Here is a 27,500-nt window from a genome sequence, read left to right as displayed (position 1 = left end):
CCTTCTGGTTTCTCACAACACACTTAGGAGGGCTTCCCACTGCCGGAAAGGTTTCTGGCCATCATAGTGACTTTGGGCAGCTTTAGGCCAGGGCCTTGCTCGCAGTGTGGGTGTTTTAGAGGCTGCTGAGATTAATTGCCTTGGGAATTCTCCTCGCGCAACGTCTATCATGGACAAGCTCCAGTTAAAAATAGCTTCAGTTGGAATTGGCTGGCTGGGCCACTGGAGGACAAACTGCTAGTGAGCACTGGCTTGCTGCAGGACTTCAGCTGGTGTTCTCTGGAGGAAAATGTCAGGGTAGGCAAGCTACATTTGCTCTCCCATTTTTTTAGGTGCAGGACATCGCAGTTATCCCCATAATGGGGTTAAGGTCCATCTCCTGGATTGTGGGGGAGGCTGTCAGAAAGAGAGGTGTGGCTCCATAATGAATCTCTTGGTCCTGAGTGGGTTTTGCCTTACTCTTCAGGCATTCCAGATTCACCTTCAGGGCAACAGAGTGATGGTCTCGCCAGATAACAGTACTGTGACGCACTATGTGAAGAAATGCAATGGTGTGGTGTACCTCATGCTGGTCAAGGAAGTAGTCTCTGTGGATTCGACTGATAGTCAGGGGCATCTCAACAGTAAGCTGTCTGTGTTGCGTGAGTGATCTCTGTATCAGTCAGTGGTGAATCACATCTTTGAGATGTTGCATGTTCTGCAAATGGATCTCTTCACAACCAATGCCGGAAGCAAAATGCCATTCATTTAGCTTCATAAAGATGCCTTTGATAGAAGCATTAAGCAATGCCCCGTTGATCCCATGTAACTTCACGAAAGCATGAGTTCCTGCTGAGCCCCCTGCTATAGATGTTCCTGGGGTGGTTCAGGTTTTACATGGGGACCATGATTGGAGGGTGTGATATTCGGATCTATAAAATTTCAGTCTAGGCATGTGCTGGAGGAGCCCAGCGTATACTGGACCTTCTGACCCAGATAGCTGGCAAGGGTTTCCACCTGTACCTAGAAAGTCTGCAGCTCCATGCCAGGATCCTGAATTCCTGAGATTTTAAGAGCATGACTTGAGCCAGTAAGTACCGGACTTTAGGTTTTACTCATGTGGATGGTTGTGTTTGTGCAGATGGTGTGACCAGCATCACATTGAGCCCTTTTTTGGGTTGAGTGGCTAGTGTGCTGGACTTCGCACTGTAACTGGTGTAGGAAGGGCTGCCGGTGTCCATTGTGAGGTGTTACCTGGCCATGCTGTCGATCTTTCTGTGGAAGCCCAATCAGGGCTCCATCGAGACAGCTGTTTTGCTCCAGTTTCTGGAGGGGTTGGTGCTCTGCTGTCCACCACCACTGATCGTCCAGGTGTAGTGGCAGCTGAATTTGATCTTGGCACAACTTATGGCTCTGGTCTTTTAATCGATGCTCAGCTGTGAATTCAAGTTTGTTACCCTGGAGATTATATTCTTTATGGCTGTAATGACAGCCAGGTGGATAAGCAAACTAAGGGCTCTGTGTACTAACAGGCCTTGGATGTTTTTTTGAAAAGACATGGGGGGACATTACGACCCTGGCGTTACGGGTTTAACGGCGCCGTAAAAGGTGTCGGCGCCGTTAAACCCTTAACACCTGATTGCGAGGTCCCTTTGCGGGACCCGACCTTAACGGCTGGTTTTACCAGCCGTTAAAGTAGGGTGCCGCAAAGGGACCTAGGTGCTAATTTCGGTACCGCAATTTGCGGTACCGTACTTAGCGCCTTCCCCAGTCCCATTGAGCCCTATGGGGCGAAAATGGGGAAGGGCCATGGTGAAATGGGGAAATACCGCCCCGCCAACCTTGGAATGGGGCGGTATTTCCCCATTCCACCATGGCAGACTCGTTACAACACCGGCATCAACCATGGTGCTAATAGCGCCATGGTTTAGCGCCGGGGTTGTAATGAGGGCCATGGTGTGGGGTAGGGTTAAGGCAACTTTTCTGCCTAACGTTATCTGTGAATTTCACATCAACTAGTCAATGCAGCTTCCTGCTTTCTTTCCTCCACGTCATCAGTCCAAGACAGAGAAGAGGCTGCATAGGCTGGATCGTAAAAGGGCACATAGGCACTACCTAGCCAGGTCATATAACTACCACATTGGCAGAAGATTATTTGTGGCCTTTGGCCATGCTTCCAGAGATATAGCTGTGAGCAATCAGACCTTCTCCAGATTGATTGCTGCATATAGCAGGATTAGTTACAAGGTTGCACACGATTGATTGCTGCATATAGCAGGATTAGTTACAAGGTTGCACACAAGACTCCTCCATAGGGTATTGTGGCACATTGCGCCAGTGGTCATGCGGCTGCGGACGCTTTCCTATGAGGAGTGCCAATGCAGAAGATCTGCATGGCGGTCACTTGGTCAACTCAGCAGGTGTTTGAAAGGCATTAGTCTCTGGATTTGGACACAATGGGTGAGAACTTGTTTAGCAATGCTTTGGTGCAAGACATCTTTGATTACAGTCTCTATCTCTGTCCTGGTGCCTCTGAGGCCCCCTACGTAATTATTTTTGATTGGCATTACTAGAGGAATCTTTCAAAGATAAGGAATCTGCAAAGGAGTTAGTATACATTAAACGATTCGAAGAGCAGTTTCTGCTCCCCTCTCGTTTTTCCGATCACCGCTCAAAGAGAGACGCAGCCTTGGGCAGGGGTGCTTTGGAACGTTTTAGTTTTCCACCCACTTGGTTAAGCATTGGTTTAAAATCTCCCATAGATATGGAGGAAAGGGGTTGGTATGTGTGATGAATCCCAGGGTATTGGCACTGCTCCGAAGGTGGAGCCCCTTCCCATGAGGCCAAGGAGGTGAGGCCGCTACCCGACAGTCCCCCTGGGGATGATACTCAGTGGATGGATCTCGTGGGGAGGGAACCCGTCTATGGGACCAGTGGTGACTATCTTGGGAGAATGCGGTATGCACCTCCCTCCATTTCTGTCCACTCTTTCATCTTACTCCACTAAGACCTCTGTGGTCCCTCACACTCTATATATTTTTGTAGGGTAGAAGACCCCATCCATATAGATCATACTGGTGGGTTAGGGGGAGAAGCGAGAGAGACAGAGAGATATGAAGATAAGGGGTTGAGGGCCCATTGACATAAGAAGTGACAGTTTCTGAAACACTAAGATCTACAAGCAAGTCTGGCAGCATAGTGAACCAGAATTGATGTTACATTTGTGAACCGGAGAAAGAACAGGGGAAGAGCCTCCCTCCTGATAGTAGGGAACTGTGTTTGTGTGAAATAAGACGGACTGTGAAAGGAAACAAGTCCCTGTTCATCCTGTTGTTTTTTGTATACGTTTTCAGGAGCATACAACTTCACGAATTTAAGAACAACTTGTGTTTTCTCATGAAAAACTGAACATTGAGTTGGCATCCAGAATGAGAGTAGCCTCCTTCTGTATCAAGAAGACACCAAGTTTTTATTTAGTAATCTAGTTTAAGGGGCAGAAATAGGTTTGGGCACATGATGGTGGACATTTTACTTTATTGGACATCCTGACAGAGTCCTCCGGTTTTTTGTTGAGGTAGGGCAACCCCTCTTGGAAATAGGGCAAGATAGGTTTTCCTTTTTTTAACTTTTATATATAAATCAGTCTTTGCCAACAAGCATGCCACCACTGAGTAAGACTCATACTTCTGCACCCTTACACATGTAAAAGTGTGAAATGGTTTTTCTCACCATAGTGACTCCTCTACTCTTAGCCCAAAGTCCCCTTTCCTCCACATGCCTATTCACAAGGATACAGGAGGCGCCTGGTGTTTTCATTTGCTTCTTCACAAGAAGCCAGTATGAAGAAAACCGAATTTGGCTTATATGGCCATAGTATTTCAATTGCAAGAGAAACTTGGATGCTGCATGGTGAACTCTCTGAAGCATGTGAGTGGCACAAGTTGGAAGGCTCGTGTACTGAGTAATAAAGTTATCAATTTGGAAGAGACAAAGCTGTTCACAGTGGTGACCTGCAGACGAAAAACTGAAAAGATGAGGGCCAAGTATTGGGGCCTGAGTAATCCCTTTAAAAACGAAATGAAAATTCTTTACTGTGGTGATCGGACCTGGCCAAGGCCCATACAACCAGGACAGAAATCGGAAAGGCCATGATTCAGGCCACTAGCTCGTAAACATGGGGCTTATTGTCGAATGGCCAACTTAATGGATACTTGTAACGGCCCAATAGAAAGAAGGGTTGCTGTTCAGGGTCAATGGACTAGCTTCCAAAATAGGAGTTATGAACACTTTCCAGTGTGCTGGCCCGCAGCATAGATGTACCCATTCTTACTACCATGTTATTAGAAAAGAATTGATGAGGTAATGACCTCCAAACACAAGAGGGTTAGATGAGCAAATGTATAAGTGGGATCAGCAGGGAAAATGTGTTCAGGAAAGGGGCAGTGCAGGTGGGTGGAGGTCACTCCCCTCTTATAACTGCACCAAAAGAAGACTTATTAGCCACTAGCTTCTGAGTCATAGCATGTTATGGGACATTGAGCCAGTGTTTCGTCTCCCCAGCAACAGATGGGCGGGTTTTGAAAGAGAAATCGTGCCACAATATGTCTATTCACAGCAGGAAATTATCCAAATCTCATCACTGTGTGCCGTACAGCCGCGCATCTTACCAAAAGTAAGTTGCCATGAACAGGGCACAAACAAAATGGCGTCCTCAGCAGGAAAGGCCCCATAGAGTTCTGCCTGTGACTGTGCAGGGCAGCAAGTGCAAGCTGAACGCGACCCCTCCGCATGTAGGAAGATGTAGCAAGCAGCAGTTTGGCCGATTAGCTCCTACTTGTGCTGATGCGAGCGCCTATAATTGCACTGACGCGTCCGCCTCCGCGCCGCACATCTCCAAGGCCCAGAATCCAATTCCGTCAGTTTGATTTTTAATCCTCCCCGGTCCACTTCTGCTGCTCTGGGTTCAGAAAGCTGGGATAATGGGTTCCAAATGATGAGATTGCGAGATGGGGAAAGCATGTTCTTCTCCAACTCTAACCTCTTTTGTAAAGATTATAGGCTGGCCAGGGTATTTTATTTTGTGCTGCAATTTGGTTTTCTTTAAACTGGATGATGGGGACTGTGAGCTGAGAAATCACATCATAATAATGTTCATAAAGCCGTATTTATTTAGCACTTACTGTGACTGGAATGGCGCCAACTCCATGCTACTTTAAGCTATCGATCTTCCAATGGTGAATATCTTCGACCCACAGGCATCCAAACCTGTGCCCCGCAGGTTAAATGTGCACTTGAAATTGCTATATAATGAATAAGGCCACCAGAGGTATCAATACCCAAGCAGAATCCATCAAACAAGGTGGCACTCTGGAATACTTAGGGGGCCGTTGGGGTTTTGATTATTTGTCTCCTGAGGAATGCTCTATGTGACAACTGGAATCACCACAGCCACTATCGGGAGTCCTTGGATTATGGTTTTCCCGCCAGTAGGGCGTTAAACCCAGTTGCAATTGTGGTATTTCTGAAATGGGGCGTGCAGCCTTTTGGAAATACCCGATGCATTGTTTTTAAAAATAGTAAAAAATGCATTCTCCTGTCATAGCAGCGGTCTTCAAAGTGTGGGGCCCAAAGGAGGGGGCACCAGGCGCTTCCAAAAGGGAGTACGGTGACTGCTTTTAATTGAAAATATAAGCAGACATGGCATCTGGGGAAGACAGCAATGTCATTTTCACTCAAGGGGGGCACAGCTTCTAAAGGTGTGACTTCCACTGTCTCAGAGGGATGCATATAACAGCAGCAATTCTCACCATACCCGCCCAGTGGGTACACAACCAGAGAAAAGATGATAGAGGGGAGGGGTGTGACCGGTGTTGCCACCCTAAATATAACGAGGGTACGGAAAGAGAACACCTGCTATTGCCCAACTCCCAGGGTCGTAAATCCATTAAAATATGGCAAAATCACAAAAATGTTGCCCTTCCAGGATTGCAAAATACCGTTTTGCACGTAACTAGTGCAAAAGGTTCCACGTGAAAATTTCCCCTGGAAAAAAATCACCAGGTAGGTGATTTTTTTTTTTGTTTTCTTTTTTCTTGTTTTGCCCAGCGCTCCTACACGCCTTCCCCCACATATTCCGAGTATGAATTACTATACTAACTCCAGTCCTAGAATAATTAGGGAAAGTGCTTGATTTTCGTGGGAGAGCAAACTTTTCCCAGGTGACTTTGTCAGTGGATGCCATGCCATGCAAAACGTCCATTTTACAATCCCGGAAGTAAAAGGCAGCCGTGGAAAGCTGGGAAGGCAAACAAACTTTGGAGTCTGCAGCTGTGGGAAGGGACAGGGGATCCGGGGGTGTCCCCCAGATGAGACAGGAGTCGAGAGGGAGGTGGGGGGGCGGTAGAGAAGATTGTGGAGGTGGATTGGAATTACTGGAGTGTCCCCCGCAGAGTGAGGAGGTGGGAGGCAAGGTAGGTGGTTGGACAGGGAGCGAGAGAGATCTATGCACCTTTGGAGTTTCTAGGGTTCTTTTCGAGGTCAGCACATACAATACAACAAAAAGAACAAGAACGGTTGGAGAAGGTTCTTTGAACCTTGGATTGAGGCCTGTCCCCCAATCTGATGGGTGTGAGGGTGTTTAGTGCAGTACGACCCGAAAATGTAGCTATTAGCACCTGAGGGCAAAGGCCAAGGGTGCTCAGCACCAGAAGCATTTGAAGAAATATGATCGGTGGCGCGCCTGCGATCTTTGGAGTCGGTATTTGTTTTAAAAAAGGTCATGGCCGCCATGGACGTGGAACTGGGGCCTCCGAGCAGAATTCCTCTTCCGTTTCCATGCAGTGCCGGAAGGGCTTGGGAGGATGAATGGAGGCCAGCCAAGGATGAGGGGGGATTTGGGGGATCAGCACAGTGAGCAGGCATGCAGGGGAAATGGGGTGGAAGCAGTGCCAGGTGCCAGGGCAGTGAGGCCGGTTCGGACAGGCTGAAAAAATGGAGCCCTAGGGAACAAGGCACCGGGCAGCAGCTTGGTATGAAACCGGCATTCCTTGGAATCAGACTCATGGATCGGATTCCCTGGGTGCTTGTTCCTCTTGTTTGCCTTCCCCATAAGGTTGGAGCGAGGGCCCTCATATGCCCAGCTTTCTGTCCACTGAATGTAGAGTTGCAGTGGAAATGGTATGTTTACACAGTAGTCTGCCTCCAAAGCGTGAGGTATTTTCCGCTGGGGGTGTTCCTAAATTGCTACATGAGATGCAAGCCTCATCATTCATAATGACTGCGATTGGCAGAAGCAAGCAGTAATGGAAACCTGCCTGTTTTGCCGTTATCCCACCACATGTAATGCCCCCCATATTGGTGATACATGCATAGGTTACTAGAACTGCAATGAGATGTTCACTCGCTGTCCACCTAGTGAACCGAGTCACAGTACCAAACTAGGCCCCGTTCCTAAATGGGGGCATTTTGTAATCCTAATTAGTACCCGGCGAGAGTCAACTAGGGGTCCCGGGGCATTACCTGACTCGGTAATGCACCGCCGCTCGGGCATATTGCTTAATTATGACCGAGTCTTGATGATGTAGGCATGGATAAAGAAAACTGAAATGGTTTCTTTTCACTAGGCAGCAGCCCCTGCAGGTTGCATACTGAGCTATCTGACTAGCATGGAGATCGCTCCTCTGTCCAGGACTTCTAAGTCTACACGATTTGGGTTTCGGCCCCCAGGGGGAGGATATCTGTATATCCGCAGCTCAGCTTTGCTGGTAAACTGCAGGATGAGCAGGTCCATTTTCCTCACTATAACTGACGGCCATCTCTCGAGGCTCTGCACATTCTCAATCTGAGTGAATATGTAAATATCCCTCCTTGATCTGCAGCGTGCAGGTTTATCCCTATGGATATGTGCATATTTTGCATCTTCTAAAGATGGCCATGCACACATGCCAGGATCAGAAATGTGCGCCCCCGCTAAACCCTGCGCAAAACAGATGAAGGCACGCAGCTGCTTCAAGCCCCAATCAGCCCAGATCTTTTATCATAACTGAGGGGTAGCGGGTGACATGGCGGCCCCTCGTTATCGAAAAGTATACCTATCGATATTCCCAAGAAGGCGCTCCTGGATGATCCTTAGTGGGAAAGTAGGCAGCTGATAACATAGAGCAAGTGAGCATTGTGACTTTTTCCCAAAAGTGTGCTACTGCAGGACACAGGTTGAACATCCACTTGGTTTGCGCTTGCCCTTAGCTCCTTTGAAGCGAGCTACAAAAACACGCAATTGATCATAGGAGGGGTGCGGGGGTGCAGGGCGGGGTTCCTTTTGGCCTGTGGCTGTGAGCGGTATGAAAGGGCTTTACAGCCTTTTTAGAGGCAATGGGGGTAGACTTCTGGGAGAAACGACCAGGGATTCTGGCCCGTGGCCCCACATGCTTGCCAATTGCAGTACTTTGGCTGATGGACTTTTGTCCTTTAGGAGAACGTCCAAGGTCAAATGCGGTTTGAGGTGGCTTTCAGCCTGCCAACACACTATAGAAAGTCACATGATCTCCTGGGTTTCCTGTTGCGGGCTGGTGTCCATCATCCAAATAGCTGATGCCTCCCAAAGCCCTTTAGCACTTTGCTTTGGGTGATGGGTAGAGTCTCTAGTCACCCCCCTGCCCCCAGATTCCCTTTGCAATGTGGCAAAGAAAGAGAAAGTCTGCGGAGGCTAGTGGGCCAGTGGTACAAGTGTGGGGAAAAGACCATGTGTTGCCTTGTTATGCCTTTTCCCACATGTTTCCGCCTGGCTGTGCTATGTTATTCCTTGCTACATGTGGCTTATTAGTTGTGTGTTCCCAGTACTAACCTGCTTGCCATTTTACTTTCCTCCTTAGGCTACGCGCATCCTCTAGCCCCCCGCACAGTGTAGGTGGCAACCGTTGTACCCCCTGCACACTCTAGCAGCACCCGGGCTCTGCGCATCGTACTCATTGCTAGGGCAACCTCATTAATGGAGAGCCAGGCAAGATTCCTACACACCTAGAGCTCCTTTCGAGGTGCACACCCCAAGTGGCCCACCAGCCACATGCCTGGGTCCTTCTGATAGGTTTGCTTCGAGGCAACAGCAAAGTGATCGTGCACTACTTCTCCTGCTAACCAGCCCCAGACTGCATTATTTAGCAGGTGCAAACGTGCACTAAATAAAACCATTCATCACTACGGGGGTGAAAGGAACAGCTGTAATTAGTGGCAAGAGAAAATTCAGCGTTGTGTTCTATTAAAGGTACATCATATGTGAACTTGTTAGTGAACGTCGGTTGCCATTCATTCTGCCCAAGTCAGTGGTACTAAATGGACCAACCTCAGAGCAGCGAGGAGCTGGATTGGTCCCTCTGGAGTCCGAAGCTGTGGCTGTACGTCACCCACAGATCTCTGACGCGCATGTGTATGTACTCTTGCATCCAGGCCCCTTTCCTCTCGCTCTTGCGATGTCCCATGGACAGACTTTCTGCCAACACCAGCGAGGGTGCGCCCGAGCCCCTCCTCAGCACGACACTTCTACTGCTCGCCCCGCCCAACTGTCACTCCCTTTCACTGCATCCGATGGGACAGAGCTTGGCACTGCAGCTATCCTACCTGAGGCAAAGAGAGGAGTAGGCACAGGTATCAGGGGAAGATTCATGTCCCTGTAAGGTCTATGTGGCAGATTTCTGTAAAAGAAAACATCGAACAAAAGACTGTCGATGTAACAACGTGGTATCGTTGCATATTATGAGCAAATTCTTGTACTTCGTGCCAGGTGTAGCCTTCATATGGACATAACTCCCACCACATGCTAAGTAGTGCCACACTATCTGCTGGTACTACGACATCATGTCACTTAGCCTGGCACTCCACTGCTGCCAAACCTAATAAAGAGCAGTATAGGGACATGACCAAGGCTGTGGTGCTCTCCGGGTTCAGAAGGTCCTTATTGCCTGCTACAGAGATGTATTGGATTGAGCGGAGGGCTCGGTTGCCTGTTCGTAGGTAGATGCGTGGAGGTGATGCCTTGCACGAGGGTAATTGGAGTCTGCCTGACTTGATTGTGTGGCTGGATTGGTACAAACCAAATAAAAAGAGGTTGCAGGTCAGGCCAGACCGGGTGGTATGGGGATGTATGAGTCCATGTGGCAACCTCCTCAAACCCTGACCCCCCCCCCCATCGCCTTCCTCCGGGGCGCACAGGCATCACAGAGGAAACTGAGTAGAGATTTGGCCAGCACTGATCACACCAGGAGCTTTCTAGGAGTAGGTGGCAGGGTCGGACTGGGACAAGAAATGGGCCCGGACACCTCAAACAAAGAGGCCCTCACCCATAAAAAGTGGCCCTCAAACCGTCATCCATGAATCATGTCAATTCACAACTTTACATAAAATGCTACTTAGGGAGGTTTAATGGTGTTTTGTTGCATGTAATGTTTTGTGTAAACACTTGAGAAAACGAGTGATAACATTCCCTTTCCATGGCTCTGGCATTTTATAATGATTTGTTATTTAAATAGCACGTTTGTCAAAACACTAAAAAATTGCACATAACAATCATTCCCAACCGAATGTTGGTACTCACTTATCAACCTCTAATTAATGAAAGGCTGAGTTGGCCTTGGCAGGATTTGAACCTGCTACCTGCAGATCATGCATAGATTGCAGCAGCGCCAACGAGCGCTCAAACCTTCTGGCATATATTACTGGAGTAAGCTAGAAGGAGCAAGCAGTTCCTTCCTTCTTCCCTCCCATCATCCATCACTCCCTCCCTTCCTTCCTCTTGATTTTCTTCCTACTTTTTCTCTTGCGTCCCCTTCCATTTTCTCCCCTTTCTTCATGGGGATCTTTCCTCTCCTCCTTTGCTTTTCTATCATATTGTGTTCTTCCTGTCTCCCTACCATCTTTTCTCTTAACTTTCCCCCATCCTTCTACCCTCCTTGTTTTTGTTCTTTTCTACCATCCCTCCTTATTTCTTTCCTTCCTTCCTCACTCTCTGTAATTCCTACCCCATTGTTCTATTGGAAAATAGCAGTTAAAGATACATTATTGTGCATGGGTCAACAGGCTAGGGTGCACTCAAGGAAAGTGCAATGATGGGGTCTGCAGCATTCTTGAATCACATCTGATACCAAAGGGCAGCTGCATCACCAAGCCCTTAGTCGAGACAGCATGAGAGAGTTGTAAATTCATGTTCAGACAGAAGCATTTTATCTAAGCACGCATGAACCCCACATCTTGGTCTGTCTAGGTATAGATCTCTCACGGGGTTAGGGGCCAGGATTTACAATGCATGTATGTGTTGTCTAGTCCTGCGTGTAAGGTGCCAGGAAAGAGTGATGTCCGCAAGCATGCAGTTTCCGCTACATTTTAACAATGCCGCAATTCTCCACAACCATGGGCCCACCACACACCTCATGCCGCTGAGACAATCCCCAATCTAAAGCAATGCCACACTACGGTTACCACCACCCCAATTCTACCCAATTCTAAAGTGTTAGAACCATCCCTCGTTAAATCGGGGTAATGCAAATAAACTACTGAGGTGTGATTGCTGGCTGGAAAATTGGGAAAACCTGTCCTCAGCGCACCGCGTGATGCTCATACCATTATGACACAGTGTGGTGCAGAACTGGCACTAGCGATAACCTGGCTTTAGATCGCTGCATTTAGACTTTAGTTAAGTGAAAAGCTCTCACTTTCCACAACATCCTGTTTTCTGTTCAGAACCCTGAGCAAACATGCCCTACACCAGAAACCACGTATTCAAAGGAAACATGGTGCAATAAACCTTATGACACTCGGGCTCCCTCCCAGGCACGCAAATGGCCCAAGAAAACAGGCTTTGATGCAACTTCAGAAATGGTCCTCAATGCAGCCACTGAATCTGAGAGGTCCCTTACTGAGGGGCCTGTAACAAAACTCCCAATGCACAAGGAAACACGCAGAAGACATTGTTTCATATCATTTTGTGTATTGTGGTTCAGCTGTGCAAGTGCACAGGCACAATAAAAGGTAGGATCTTTACATTCAACCATACACCCAATATATATTAAAGCAAGTTATTTGGACTAAGGACCAACGTTTAAATGCCAGAGACTGTGACTACCGTTGGAATAAACAAAAATGAGCTTTAAGAGAATAATGATCGTACGCCTCAGGTATCAGCAAATGCAACCGTCTGCCAGCACAAATATTCTTTTTATTACACCCACCCTTGACCTGCAAAGGTAAGGAGGAAGCAGTGTACAAGGCATTCTGGGAAATAGTTTTTTTTAAATTAAATTTGTTTTGCTGATTTCCTTAATCCCTATATTCTGTATATATAGTGCATTCTGAAATACAATCCTAGGGTTTACAGAATGCGACAGCCATATGCTGCAAGGTTTGGAAGCAAGGTCAAACACTAGGCTCCAAAGCCAACAGTTAGGACTGCGAGCGAAAGGACCATATTATGACAAATTATCGTGCACAATTGTGCTTGTCACACTTTATACCTAATACAGAAGTACAATTGACTGTCTGTGTCCTTTAATTGTACACTGGAACATAGGAAATCAGCTCTTACAAGGAGCAATGTGCATTGGACACTCTTAGTCAACGGGCATACACAAAATATACATACATGCAGCAATATTTACTAAAGTTTAAAGGTCATTTCCATTTCTGTAAATTAAAATTATGAAACTTTGTCCTGGCCTGTAGCGGTTTGTCCATGTCGAATTTCAGACATTTTTAAAAAAGAGATTTCACTCATGGGTTAAAAAGAGACACGTGGTGTAGATGCAGTTCGTTTTCAGTCTTAGAGAGCTTTCAGAGAGGCTCGATCATGACCTTATAAGTGTGACATACATACATAAAATCTCACTGCATGAAGGAGCCAGCAGGTACGGTAACATAGACCCAGGGCAGCCCCAGTCGAAACATAGAGCATCCTTCACATATTTATTGTGACACTGGAGCCACCTAAATACTGTATCGTCACCACTCACTCCCAGGCCCACCCAATTAAACCTTTACAATTAACCACCTTCACCATGCTTTTTTAACACTGACACACTGAGTAGCATCCAATACCTTTACCACTGGGCAGCACTGAGTGCTCTCACCACAGAACACCATCACATTCACATGCCTTTAACACAAAGCAGCACTGACAGGAGCATAGCACCTTTGACAGCAGCGTAAATATCTCTTTCACTGAGTAGCATCAGAGACCAGCATTCATGTTTTATGCATTAGGCTGCACATTTGGTAACTCTGTCCTGACTTTGCCGCAGCAGATAACCCCTTCAGAACCAATTGCGCCTGATTCACCTAAACTGTAGTCAGATCTCCTCCATTTGTGAATGCCTCCCACTGAGTAGCACCCCAAAGAAGTGAGGGCCCAGGCCAGGCTATCTTAAAATGGATAGACAAGCGCAGACTGTCTCAGAATTGCGACCAGCAACCCAGCGCCCACTTGTGAGCATCAGTGATTGCACGGCCGTGACACACACACTGACTGACTGAGTGCCAGTGCTCTGGCCCTTTCTCGACTAACAGAGCTAGAAACAATTAATTACAAACGCTTCACTTGACTGTTCTCGTTCAGAGTGACTGCCTCTTCTCTGACTCCCGACCCCCGTTGGCCCATTCAATTTTATGTTTTTATTACTTACTGTGTGTTACCCACATGCACAAATTCTGTCTCCAGAGACTCTCCATTGCAGATCATGGTTGGGCCAGGCAGCTTGAATAGGCCCCTTGTCGTTGTTGGGTGTGCTTTACTTGATGCCTGCTCCTTCCCCTGTCATCAACACTTCCTTTCGAATATCTGCGCATTGTGCTGGGTGTGGCACCTAGAAACACACCAATGCGCATGACGGCCCACATGTCTTGAGCATGATTGGCTGCCAATGCCAGCCTGCTACATATCAACAGGCCCCCTAACCAAGGCCCAAGAGTCATCCCCAGGTCAGACCCGCCCTGGCCCTGTGGGGTGCATTTAAGGCCCTGAAATAGAAACCCCTTTCACCTGAAAAACGACTTAAAAAGTGCCACCAAAAACGGCCGTGCTTTGCTTTCCCTAGCACATGTCTGGCAAGCATTTGAACACTGCAACCCAAAGAATGGCTGTGCGTTTGCTTCTATTCCATTGAATGACAAAAGTTAAAAACGTTTCACCAAGGACGGCCCTGCACATTTGCTTTTATTCCATTTTGAATGACCAAAAAGTAAACATTTCACCAAAAATGGCTCTGCGTTTGCTTTTCTTTCATCTGAATAATAAGAAGTTATGCCCTGCATTCAAAAACAGCCCTGCGTTTGTTTTTCTTGCATCTGAACATCAAAGTTATGCACTACATCCAAAACGGCCTTGTCTCACTGTTAATTCACATGAGGGGCAAGGATTTCAACACTGCAATCCCACATGGCTTTTGTTTTCCCTTTCATGTGAACGGCAGCGCGTTAAAACATTGCAAATGAAAAACAGCCTGGTTTCTTCTTTTTATCCCGTGTCAAATCAAAGAGTGTGCAGAGGGCCTACCGCTCTGTGTCAATGGACCAACAGAAAATGCAAACCCACTCAAAAGGACAAATTAAAAAAAATCCCACGACCTACAGAACCGCATTTCAAACATTAGATGAAAAACACAGCTGGCACACGTGTGAAAGAAAATATGAAAGGACAGCTTTGCTCGCACAGAAATTTTAGTGAAATATGTTGTGAGTGGGGGGTTGGCTAAGCAATGTAGATTATATTTTCCCCCACAAGACTCCATCACCTTGGAAAATGCTCAGACTACCAGTAAAACCAGTTTTTGTGCTCAGGCACAAAACTCAATTGAAAGCCTTGCCTCCCACTGGAAGTCACACCAATAAGTGAACCATTCAGCAATGACATGTGATGTGGCTGGTATAATTCTCTGCTCTGCCAGACTGCAAGGCAGTACTAGCAGGGAGCACAAAGAAAGCAAGCGTGGTCAGGGCTTGACCAAGAAGTGTGAGTCCCTCTAGTACCCACTCCCAAGGACAAACTGACAAACTTCAAAGAGTGTCATAAACGTCTTTTGTTGCAAGCTGAGCCAGGGGGAGACATTTGGCTGTGGAGGATAAAGCACTGCCCTCCCATATGTGACAGATCCTCCAAATTGACATTAAAGGATCGATTCATTTTAGGCATTTCTTTACAGCACTCCGAATAAGAAATAATGTTGTTTTATGATATTTTTCCAGGGGGTTCTGAAGAGACTAAGTGCATGTTTTTGGGACTCTGTGGACTGAAATGGCCAGTAAGGACTACTTTCTGCTGATTTAAAAATGTGACAAACATAAGATTTTGTGGAAATATGGAAAACGAGAGTATGAACATGCTTAATCATTTGCAGAATTATAACTGTTATTAATTTCATGAAAAGGACACCAAGGTGCCAAGGGGCCATGCTACCTCGCACAGAGTTGGCAATCAGCTTGCCTAATTCCCTCTGACCCACTGGAACCGCCTATTTATTTCTTATGGCAGTGGCTATTATAAGTTTGAAGTTATGATGCATAGCTCAGACTTGCTAAAAAGTTGACTGGAGAACAAAGAACTATAATAAATGACAAACAGACAGATGATGCTCTCTCCCCTTGAACCAATAAAGCTAGGGGGCGGAGAGAGGAATGGTAGGCTGTCCTATCCCAGGGTAGGAGTAATTCTAGAATACTTCCCCCAGATTGTAAAATTAATGATGTCATTTGGGCTATATAAGGGGGGACTGTAATAGACAAAAGACACACACAGACACACACAAGAATCCAGGGAGACAGGAGAAAGAGGGTGGAGGCAGCTGATCCCAACCTGGGGAGTGCAGAGACCAGTCCCCTTGCCTAGCTGTCCAGAGAGTCCTGAAATCCAGCTGGCTGTCCAGAATCCCATCCAGGAGAGTGCAGAGAGCAGACCCCTTGCCCTAGCTGTCCAGAGAGTCTCGAGGTCCAGCTGGCTTTCCAGCATCCCAAACCAAGAAGTAGCAAATAACCCCACCCCTAAATTCCATAATCCTTTCCTTTTCTAGCATTGCATCCAATATTTCACCCTCATTGAAACACCATTGAAAACCCCATCAAAATCCCATTGAAAGTCCCAAATTGCCAGTATAATTCATTCACCTTCCCATAGTAGAATCGATATTAGCCTGTGTATGTTAGCGTATTTCTTTGATAAATCTCTCAGTTGTCTGTATAAACCCTTAGCATTATTTTGAAGTAAATCAATTAATTCCCAATTGAAATTCACGGTACGAGTTGGTTAAAATTCAAAATTACCCCCCTTGTGTCTAGTGTCTTTCTTTAATAACCATAGTCATTAAAGTATAGCCTCAACAGAATTAGTCTCTGTGTAACTGAAAAACAAATTTACCTGTGTATTGTGTGCATTACCCCACAAACTCCTAAATTGCATCTGTCCCATTGAAAACCCCAAACCATAGTCCCATTGAGAGCAATACCTTTTGCCTAGAACCCCATCTGTCATGTGCCTCTGTCCTTGTCTTTGAAAAACGATTTCTGATTTTGACAGCTAAACCCCTTACCTTGGCTGCCTCTGATTGTAAATCCCATGTGAAAAGAATTTCCATTTGCCGTTTGTATTTTTCTTTTGCATTTGATTTGCTTACCTCATTTCCACGTTGTTCTGTGTACTGATTAGTAGTCTCTTACCTACCCCATCTCCTCAAGTGTAGCAACATGAGTTACCTTTCTAGCTGTCCCATAGCAGTTGTGAGTAGCCGTGCAAATAATAAGCAAAATCCGATTCTGCCATTTTGCTCCAAAAACGGGTTTTCGTTTTCTTTTCTGACTTCCCATCTTGGGGTGGTGGACTTTATTCCTAATACGATTTTTCTATCTCTATCCTTACTCCTTTGCCACTGCCTTCCATTCAAAGGAATTAAGTAGCTGATGTTTGGTGGTGAGTGTTGCAGGGGGGAGTGCTTAACCTTGGTGCTATCACTTGCTTTAAAACTGTTCTTTTTCCTGTTTTGTCATTAATTATCTGTGTAAACTGTGTTAGGGTTTCTGAACCAATTGTTCCGTAGGAAGCATTGCATTTGTGTTGCCACATATTAGTGGCTGTTGTATTTTGAATATTTTTCCTTTTTCATTAAATCATAAATTAATAAATATCTTATTGATACACACCGGCCTGGTTCCTAGGTCATTGTGACACGGGGTGTTTGTAAAGGTTTGGTGCGGGATGGGTTGGAGGCTTACTCAGAAAGAATCTGTAGTATATTAAAGCTAAAAAGCGTTTTATTGTGCGCCACATTCATTGTCGGGGGAAGTATTCCCTGGCTGGAGTGTGCCGTGTTATAAAACCGTGACAAAGGCAAAGGTTGTTGAGGGGTCTCGACAATTATGTGCTCCCCCTGGATGAACGGGTTGTAATTTTTCAATGCCCACACCGTTCCCAGGAGTGCCTTCCCACAATCGTTGAATTTTTCGTCCACAGATGATAAAGTCTCACTCGCATAGGAGATTACTTTATTGACCTTGTCATGCTTCTGGTATAATACTGCTGTTAAGCACGTATTTGAAAACCCTGTCTCCAAGAAAAACTCCTTGTTTTTGACGGGGTAAGCTAGACAAAGCGCTTGTGAGAGGCTTCTCTTCAGTTGTTTCACTGCCTCGGCTTGTTCTGGATCCAAGAACACCTCTACTAAGGCCTCTATTGGGCCTCTATGGTAATTCTATTTGAGGGACAAAAGTCATATTACTTAGGGACTAGATATATCAGATGAAGAGAGGGAAGCCTTCCAAGGGGAGCAGGGAGAAAGCGCATGTGGCCTGGAAGGATGCATACTGTCAGACAAGGAAATACAATGGTCCAATCTGGAACAACCTAAGGAAAGGACACCAGATCCCATAGAAAATCTTGAATGCCCTAAAGGACGATCGAATAGTGAGAGAGAAGAATTGCCACCATTTGTAAACAGGCTAAGGTCATTGCCAGGTATACTGCAATGCAAAACCATTGTCCCTGCTATCAATAGGCAGACGATGGGTGCCGATGGAGGAGCTGAGTATACGCAGTTTCCCCTGTTAGTGAAGGGAGGAGCTGGGCCACAGTGTATCCCATTGCCGCAGATGGATAAGCATAATTTAAGATTTAAACTCCCTAGTTTAACGGCAGGTGCGGGGAAATGGATGCATGAGCTTGGAAAAATGACAGGAGGAAATATTCTAGCAATATGGGACATTAAGGGTCTTCTAGCAGCTATTCTTGGGGAAAGGGCGGATGACATTTCGACACGAGCAGGTTATTCAAGTGTCACAGCACAGAATACAACTCATGATGCAGCGCCATTTAATAAATGTAGAGCAGGTGTTTGGAGAGCACTGAGAGTACAGTATCCTGATACCTCAGACATGGGTGTAATTATGGCACCTAAGATGCAAGAAGGTGAAGATCTGCTTGCTTACATTCAAACTATTCAGGAGCAATGGTCTTTGTAAACATGCAAGCCTTGAAGGAAATCGATAGCAGTATTTTACCACATTTTATGTCAGGGACTACCGGAGCAAGTGCACAAGCAGCTCAAGAAATTTGTGGGTATGGAAGCAAAACCGTGGACAGAAATACAGTTGACCATCATGCATCACTGTCGACTTCTGCAGGAAAAGAATAAGAAATGAGAAGAAGCTAGGAAGCTCAATGAACCTAAATTAGTTGTGATGTGAAAGGATATTTATAACGCGCTTAATACCCAGAAGTTTCTAAGCGTGGACCCGGGGATCAAACCTGTGTTGCTCTGTGTCGTCTTGCTTCCAAGGCGAGCATGTTGCCCCTGTGTTATCCTTCTGGGAAAAGTTCAGAAAAAACTGTCAAAATACTCTCTAGAAGGGCGGTTTTGACAAGCGAAGACGGGTTGGAAATGCAACAAACTATGGGTGCATCGCAGGTGAATAATCAACTTCAGATGGACCAAGGAGGAAATGTGTTTATGCAGAGGGGCCGAGGAATGGGATTTAGAGGAAGGGCTGGTTTTCAGAATAATCAAAACAATTTTCAGAATATGCAGAATGATAATCAGAATATGCAAGGAGGGCAAATTAAAAGAGTGCCTCTTGTATGCTGGACATGTGGCATGGCATGCCACATTCCACGTATGTTTGGAAACCAAGGGTATGTACAGAATGGACAATTTTCAAGAGGGGGGACAGCTGCTTACCTCCAGCATATAGTCCACAAGTTAGGAATGGGTTTGCACAAGATCAGACAGTGTATCAGCAACAAGCACCGCAAATGCAGCAAGCACAATAACTGCAGCAAGCACCAGTGAGTCCGCTGCAAGGGCAGTCGCAACAAGCACCCATTCAAATATAGCAGAACACAAACACGGGACAGCTAATGACACCTAGAGTGGGGGGTGCTACTGTGATGGGAGGGAGGGCTTTTACAGGCACTGGGATGCGCATATATCCACAATAGAACAGCTCTCGGGGTGACTTGATGTGTTCAGTACTATCAGTAACACCAGATCCTCAAGAGGAACCAAGGGTTGATGTGTTGATAGGACGCAAATCGTTTTCTGTTTTAGTAGGCACTGGTGCAACTCGCTCATGTATAAATAAGGGCAAATATCCAACGTCGGGAAATGTCATGAATAATCAGGGGTTCTCTGGAGCTACAAGTAGAGCTTCTTTTACCGATGAATTGCCAATCTCTGTGGGAGAATGTGATATGTCTGCACCTTTGTTGTATTCACGGCAGACTCCAGTCAATATTCTGGGGCGAGATTTAATGGCAAAACTTAACATGAAGATTTTGTTTACTGTGGTTGGCATAGTGTATTCCACTCCTGGGATACACTATTTAAACGTCAGAAAATTTATAATGGCATTTGCAGGGAATATGGCTTTGTGAGGAGTGCCACTCGAACCTGAAGTTTTTCTGTATGGGATACGCATTTTGTTTACATGGTTGCCTGACTTAGTGGGGAAGACTATGAAAATACCTAATGAGTTTCTGTTAGGACCACAGATACCGAGAGACAAAGAGGGGGGACGAGTTATTCCTCTAGAACTAGTTACAGCTGTGGTAGGAGGGGAATTGGCTATGCTCAAAGGATGGGATGAGGACAGGCCATGGAGAACAGTCATTGCCATTAGGGAAAGGTATAGACTGACTGATGTCACAGACGGGGACTTGTTTAAAGACAATCCAGAAGATAAGTTGGTATTTGAAATGAATATTTCATATTGGATTAAGATAGATAAGAGAAGTCCCACAGCGAATTATGATAGTACGGCAGTGTCCATAATATTTTGATGAGGACTTCGAAAAAAAGTGCCAACCTAGTTACAGACTACAGGCCCTTATGAAGTAAGCCTATTAAAGGGGGTAGAAGAAGTTCAGATCAAGCTGAAACCAGGAGCAATTCTACCTCGAGCAAGGCAGTACCCCATGTCTCGAGAGGCAGATGAAGGTATTTTTAAGACCATTTCCACATTAATGGAACAGGGTATTCTAGTAACGTCAAAGTCACCGTGCAATACTGTAGTATCTCCGATTAAAAAACAGAAGGAAGGGTCATGGCGTTTAATTCAGGACATGAGACCGATTAACCAGTTTGTAGAGGCAGAGTTTCCTCTAGTTCCAAATCCTGCAACGATATTGTGTAATATTCCCATTGAAGCACGATATTTCACAGTGATTGACTTGAAAATTTGTTTTTCTCAATCCCATTGCACAAAGATTCTCAAGATCTGACGTCACTTACGTTCCGTCAGCTGAAACTGAAAAGGCAGAGATTACCTCAGGGGTACTGTGAGTCTCCATTGATTTTTAATAGGTTCCTTCAGATGGACCTAGACAATGTTGAATTGAAAGGGAAAAGTGTTGTACTGCAATACGTAGATGACATTTTATTTTGCAGAACGGCAGAAGATGAGTGCAGGGAAGACTTTATTCAGTTAATGATTATTCTAGCAGAAAAGGGATATAAGGTGGATAAGGAAAGGTTACAGTATTTTCAAAAGGAGGTGTTGTACATAGGTCAGTTGATTTCACATGAAGGAAAAAAGGTCACACCTGAAAAAGCTGAGGCAATTATGAAAACAGCAAAACGGCACACGATAAAGCAGGCTGTTTGTGTCACGGCCGCAGGCGGCTGGAGCCTGTGGAGAAGGTGGAAACAAGCACCCCCCAAGATATGGACTTTGCCTGATCCTGCCTCTGAGGAATATGAAGTGTCTCAGATACGAGACTCCAGGTATAATCGGGGACGTCTTGAGTACCTTGTACATTGGAAGGGTTATCCTTCTTCAGAGGATACCTGGGAACCTCATTTTCACATCCATTCTCCCCGATTGTTACGCAGGTTCCATCAACTTCGTCCTGGAAGGCCGGGAGGGAGAAGTCTCCGGAGGGGCCATACTGTCACGGCCGCAGGCAGCTGGAGCCTGTGGAGAAGGTAGAAACGGGGACGCCATTAGTTTGTGCCATCACGTTTTCTCCCTTTTGCCGGCCTCGGTCTAGTTGTTTTCAAGATGGCGGCCGCCGATCGTTTATCAACATTCGGCAGTCAGCGTTCCGCGCGTTGCAACTGAGTTTTTCTCTGTTCTGTTGCGTGTGCTAGTTTTCCTTCTATTTGCCCCCTTGTTGCCTTCTGCTCAGCGTCCCTGGTTTCCCCTTCTCTCCTCGTTTGGGATTCCCCGGATTCGCTACTGCTTCCCTACCTCCCGTTTTCACTCTGGTTCGCTTGCCTCTACCCCTTCTGCTCTCTGGTCCGCTCGGACTTTGCTATTCTCGCAAATCCTTCGATCTGTACATTGGCTTCTCTTTCATTCAGTTTCAACTACCTGTCTGTCGGATGCTTTGGCCTTTCTGTTTTCGTATCCTCGGCTGAGGAAGTTTACTTGTGCTCCGGCAGTATACCTCTGGTTTGGATCCAGGCTTGGTCGCTGTTCCCATCTCCCCAGCTGAGGATACTCCAGTCGTCGCTTCGGATACAGCGGACTTCCATCACCTGCCACTGCTCTGGACCCAGGTTTTATTTCCGTTATATGGTTTTTCCCCTTTTCTGGCTGTCGCGGAGGGGAGCCTCGGTAGGTCTCTCTTTCACGGAGACCACGGTGGCTTCTTTCTGAGGCAGACCCTTCCTTCTAAAAAAGAAGAAGCTATACGTCAGACTTTCCGGCAGAAAGAAGTCAGACTATTCCACGTCTTCAGGTGAGGAGGAGGAGGAAGGGAAGTCTGGGGAACACAGTAAGGCCAGTGAATTTGAAGATATTACTGATCCTCTCGCAGACCCCGTAGATCACATAGTTTGTTTATTTATATAGCGCACCAAACCCTGAGGTATCCAGGCGCAATGCAAAGTTGCATATGAACGTCATAAAGCAGAGATACAGATGAAACATATACAAGAGATTACTTACAGTACATTACAAATATTAGCAAGGATTAAATTACAGAAATGTACAGATATGGCTATTTCATGCATTAGTTATACACTGTGGGAGAAAAGCCATATTTTAGCCCTTTTTCTGAAACTGTAGTGGGATGGTTCTGATCTAAGGTCTACAGGCAAGGAGTTCCACCGTTTAGCTGCCAGCACAGGAAAGCTCCTTGCACCTGCTTTCTGTAGCTTCTATCTAAGAACTTTGAGGCAATTGGAGTGTAAGGTTCTGGTAGGTTGTTACAATATGTTTTTGGAGAATTTGTCTGCTAGATATTTAGGGGCTGAAATAGACAGGCATTTGTGGGTGAGGGTTAATGATTTGAAGTAAATTCTGTCCTTGAATAAAAGCTATTATGTGTTACGTCTAACAGCAGAGATATGCTGCATTCTGGGAATGTTTTAATGCAGTTCTTATTGTATTATTTTGCACTATGCAACAGTTTATGGTATTTTGCAACTATGTGAGAGCATGAATATTTATTTATAGTTCATACAAAAGACCACTTCTGCAGGCTCTCAAGAAGGCACAAATACACACAGATAAAATAGAATGGACTGAGGAAACGGAGGAAGGATTTGATGAATTAAAGAAAGCAATTTGCACAGCTCCACTTTTGGGGATTCCCAATTATTCTGAAGAGTTTTACCTGTTTTCTCATACAAATGGGATAGTTATGACAGCAGTGTTGACCCAAAGGACTACTTTGGGGTGTAAACCTCTGGCATATTACAATGGGATTTTAGATCCAGTTATGAGAGGACACTTTCCTTGTGAACAATCGCTGGCTGCAGCCGCATTTTCCATTGAGAAGGCTACAAATATAGTGATGGGTTGCGCCATGACGTTATTTGTTGAGCATGCCTTGTTTACGATTTTGGAAAAACCTAAGGGCACATTGACACACCAGAGAGCTTCTGCATAGGAAGTACTCATATCGAATCCCGCAATTAAGATAGTCAGATGCAGGATAGTCAACCCTGCAACATTTGTAGCTGAGCCAGTGGCAGATGGTGAACATGTGCATTATTGTGCAAGTTATGAGGAATCGTATGACGACATACCGCGTGTAAATGAAAACGCATTGTCGAGAGGAGAGATTCTCTTTATTGATGGGTCTTTGAAGATTGGTCAAGATAATGGAGAAAGACGGACTGGGTCAGCTGTAGTGAGATACAGGGTAAATGGGGAGTTTGAAGCACCGGCAAGTGGAAGGGTGCCATCTCATTTTTTAGTACAGGCTGCAGAATTGGTGGCGATTATTATCGCGCTTGAGAAATACAAAGGGGAGGAAGTGACGGTGTACTGAGACTCCGCCTATGTTGACGTCAACCGTGCAGGCAGGGCTAGCACGTTGGAAGATGAGGGGCTACCACGGAGCAAACACTCCATTGCAATTAAGGCACTACAGCCCCCAGCAGCCATCGCAATAGTTAAATGCGCAGCACATACTAAGAGAACTGATTTTATTTCACGCAGAAACAAAGCTGCAGACCAAAAAGCCAAAAGGGTTGCGGATTCTTCAGATATTTAAAGTTTTGATACTCCTAGTGTAAAGAGGGGGGTGACTATGGCTATGGTAATGCAGGAAAGATTCAATCATTTGCCAAAAACACAGTTGATGGAAGTTCAAGGAAGTGCTCAACAGGATGAGAAGGAGTTATGGGAAAGGCAGGGTTGTTCGTTATCCCCCACTGAAGCCTTATGGCGACAAGACAGCACTGGGAAGCCAGTGATACAAGTAGCATTGTTAAAGGTAGCGCTTGAACAGCTGCACTACCCTGCGCATGTAACTAGGGAGAGAGAGTCTGGCTGCAACTATTGCAGGAGACTGGTTTGTACCGAACCTGTTAGAACACGTTGCATTTTATGTAGTTAATTGCATTGTATGTCAAATGCTTACTGCTGGGCATGCACTGCGAACAATCAGGGGAGTAATCCTCAGACCGAATGGTCCTTTTCAGCATTTACATATTGACTATGTTGGCATGCTGAAGATATGAAGTGGATAGTGGTAGTGTGCCCCTTCTCGAGATGGATTGAGGCTGGTCCATGCACACATCCTGATGCCACTTGCACAGTGAAGTTTTTAGTCAGAGAAGTATATCCTAGATGGGGGGTATGTGAAGTGCTGAGGTCCGACAATGGCCCACATTTTGTAAATTAATTATTTGAGCAGATAAGTTTGTTATTGAATATTAAGCATATGTTTTCTTCTGCCTATCACCCGCAAGTGAACAGAATATGTGAGAGACTCAACGGTCTTCTCAATAAGAGAATTTCAAAATTTAAATTGACACTGAAGAAGGGATAGCTTTATTGCCTACCCCTAGTATTATATGCATTAAGGAATCAGCCTGGGTCGGACCACCACCTCATACCCCATGAACTAGTAACAGGGAGGTGGATGAGAACGCCTCTGATTCCTCCATCGAGGAATAGAAGTCATACCCAGAAGACAGCAGACATGTTAGGAAATGAGATACGTGATTATTTGACATGCATGACCGCTAGCATCTGTCATTTCAGATCAATACAGCAGCAAGGGGTGCTGGTCTCAGGGTGCAAGCAATGACCATTCAGCAACCAGTCTATCGGAATTACTACCTGTACTTAGACTTTTCGTGGGAGATCCAGTCCTAGTTCAAAATTTCACTAGGAAGTGGCACAAGCCCCATTATATTGGTCCTTTTATTATTGAAAACATTACACCTTCAGCAGTAAAAGTCAAGGAAAGACGAGCATGGATCCATTTGGGCGACATCAAGCCATATGCCGGTGAGACTGATCCACCCCCACCCGTTGAATCGGAAGCAAGTTGACACAAAGTAGTTCAGCAGGTGCAGACTCGATCGATGACGAGGAAGAAGGTTGCAGAAAGTGCTGAATAAATAAATGCAAGTGTGCATTTGGACTGTGGCTTTTTGTGAACACTCCTTATAGACATTATAGCAGGCATGAAAAACCCGTTGCTTGAGCCACAGACATCTCCAAAGAAGACAGCAGTTCCTTTGATCCTTCCCACACAAGTGACTGTTGCAGACATAACTGTTACACGAAGGCCAAGGCCATTTGTGATTATCCCTACACCAGTGACACATGACAAGTCACTTATTACTGTAACAGATGGCCCTATACTTCCCTTTGGAATGAGGTCTGTTTTTGATTTGCTCCATGATCACTGGGTGCATACGCATTAGACAAGGACAAGGAAGAGACCTAAAAGAGGTATAAGAAGATGATTATGAGTAAAATAATTATCTTGACAGTACTGCACATTTAGGGAATAGCATGTGGTATCAGCACATGAAAGAAGTGGTCAAAAGGTCCTCTGAGGAGAGTTGCTATGTTTGTGCTCTCCTACCTTATGGATTGGGGAACTTGGTTTTAGGGTGTGCTGGACTCTAATACTAGGGGCTTGAAAGGTAGTGGTGGGTGAACCGGGCAGTTGACCAGGGCACAGGGTAGACCCTGCAAAGCCAGGTATGAATCGGTCCCTGGTTTATACCTGGTGTCTTTACCCAATTAGCATACTAACCTGGCTGCAGTAGGGGGCAGAAGCCTCCTCTGACCTGCCCCGGTCAATGTCACCCATTTCCCCTCGCACATGTAGGGGCAGCATAAGCTTTTTTTCATGTCCCATCCCAAACATTAGCTCCTCTTATGTACCTTAAGTTGGACGGGGCCTATTTAAGACAGGGAGTGACCATTAGCCACACCCACTGCCCTCAGGGAAAGACTTACAAGTGCTGAGGGGAGTGGACTGAGGAGGTGCTAAAAAGAAAAATGTGCTGGAAAATGGCAACACAGCAAGCCAAACGGAGAAAGCAAAGGGGTGGGCAGGTCGCTGAGGTAGGTGGAGGTTGATAAGGGGAAGTCTGGGTGAAAGAGAAAGGGAAGCTGCAGAATGTAAGATAGCACAGTGTAAGGGGCCCCGGAAAGAACAGGCATTAGACAAAGAGAGCAAGGAGAGCATGGGTTGTCAAAAAGAAAACCTGGAGATATGGAAAATTGTTGCTTGACAGAGGAGCTAGAGAGTTAAGAAAGAAACCGGGAAGGAAACTCAAGGCAGAGAGATGGGGAGAGTTGTGGAAAACATAAAATAGGCTGAGGAGTATTTCTGCGGTGGGGCAGAGTTTGCCATATGGAGGCGAGCCGCGCACGTATGGGGGAAACACATGTGATTGGTTTGCCCTGGGCACCATATTACCTAGAAACAAAGCCGTAAATGGCACCGCAGGCACCTCATGCCTCAAGGCTGATGTTGTACATGGCTGCTGAATAGAGAGACCTAATAAAAATAGTAAAGGAAACTGTGTGCATTTGGCATCACTCATTTACTCTTCAAAATAACCGAGGTTGTGTGCAAAACTTCTATTATTCTGGGAGGGAGCCCACAGTACTCTGCAGGACTCCCTTCCTACTCTTTATTCTAACGCTCTAGCCTGCACCCATTGCTCGATTAACTCTGGGAACCCTCACATATGCGTGGGGTCCCTAGGTGACCTAGAAAAATCTGGTGCGGGTGGGATTCAATTTGTAATTCCCCCAAATGATTGCCCTACCCACTGGCAGCCATCCTTACTCTGGCCATTTCCGGTAGGTGTTCTACATGGATGGAGGCCTCTCTTAAGCCCAGTGCTTTTTTGGAAACCATCTGCATATACCACTCCTTCCGTGTGCTGCAGTTGCCTTCATGTAGGATAGCTGCAGGACGGACTATGAATGCTTCCCTAACAGACTAGAAAGCGTTCAGAGACCCCACGCTTTATACAAAAAATTGCAGGAGTGAGTTGCACCCGAGACTGCGTTGGGCAAGACACTAGTGGAACTATGGAATTATTAGCTCCCATTACACAGATACTGACAATTTGTGACTTTGCGGGTTCAAAATGTTTGTGTATTCTACGACTCGTCCTCTCAAGGAACAGGTGGAGAAAAAGCAGGGGTCTGAAGATGTGCTATTTTCTGAATTTCACAAAAGCGCAGAGCCTTATGAGAGCAGACCTCTAGATAGCCCATCACAATGAGGCCATACTAAATGGCAGTTGTGTGCACTGTGGATTCTACTGATGAAGTAATACAAATACATAGAT

The 27,500-nt window shown here is 45.9% G+C and overlaps 1 protein-coding gene across 1 annotated transcript in view; it reads left to right on the top strand.

Moving 5' to 3' along the window:
* DNAAF3 (dynein axonemal assembly factor 3) overlaps positions 1–27,500 on the top strand; it is a 291,957-nt gene that overhangs the window by 233,328 nt on the left and 31,129 nt on the right. The gene's annotated exons all lie outside the window — the stretch shown is intronic.

This window comes from Ambystoma mexicanum, chromosome 1q (assembly GCF_040938575.1).
Source record: "Ambystoma mexicanum isolate Mex_15411 chromosome 1q, UKY_AmexF1_1, whole genome shotgun sequence".
Lineage (NCBI taxonomy): Eukaryota > Metazoa > Chordata > Amphibia > Caudata > Ambystomatidae > Ambystoma > Ambystoma mexicanum.
This window is presented reverse-complemented; position numbering and strand designations above follow the sequence as displayed.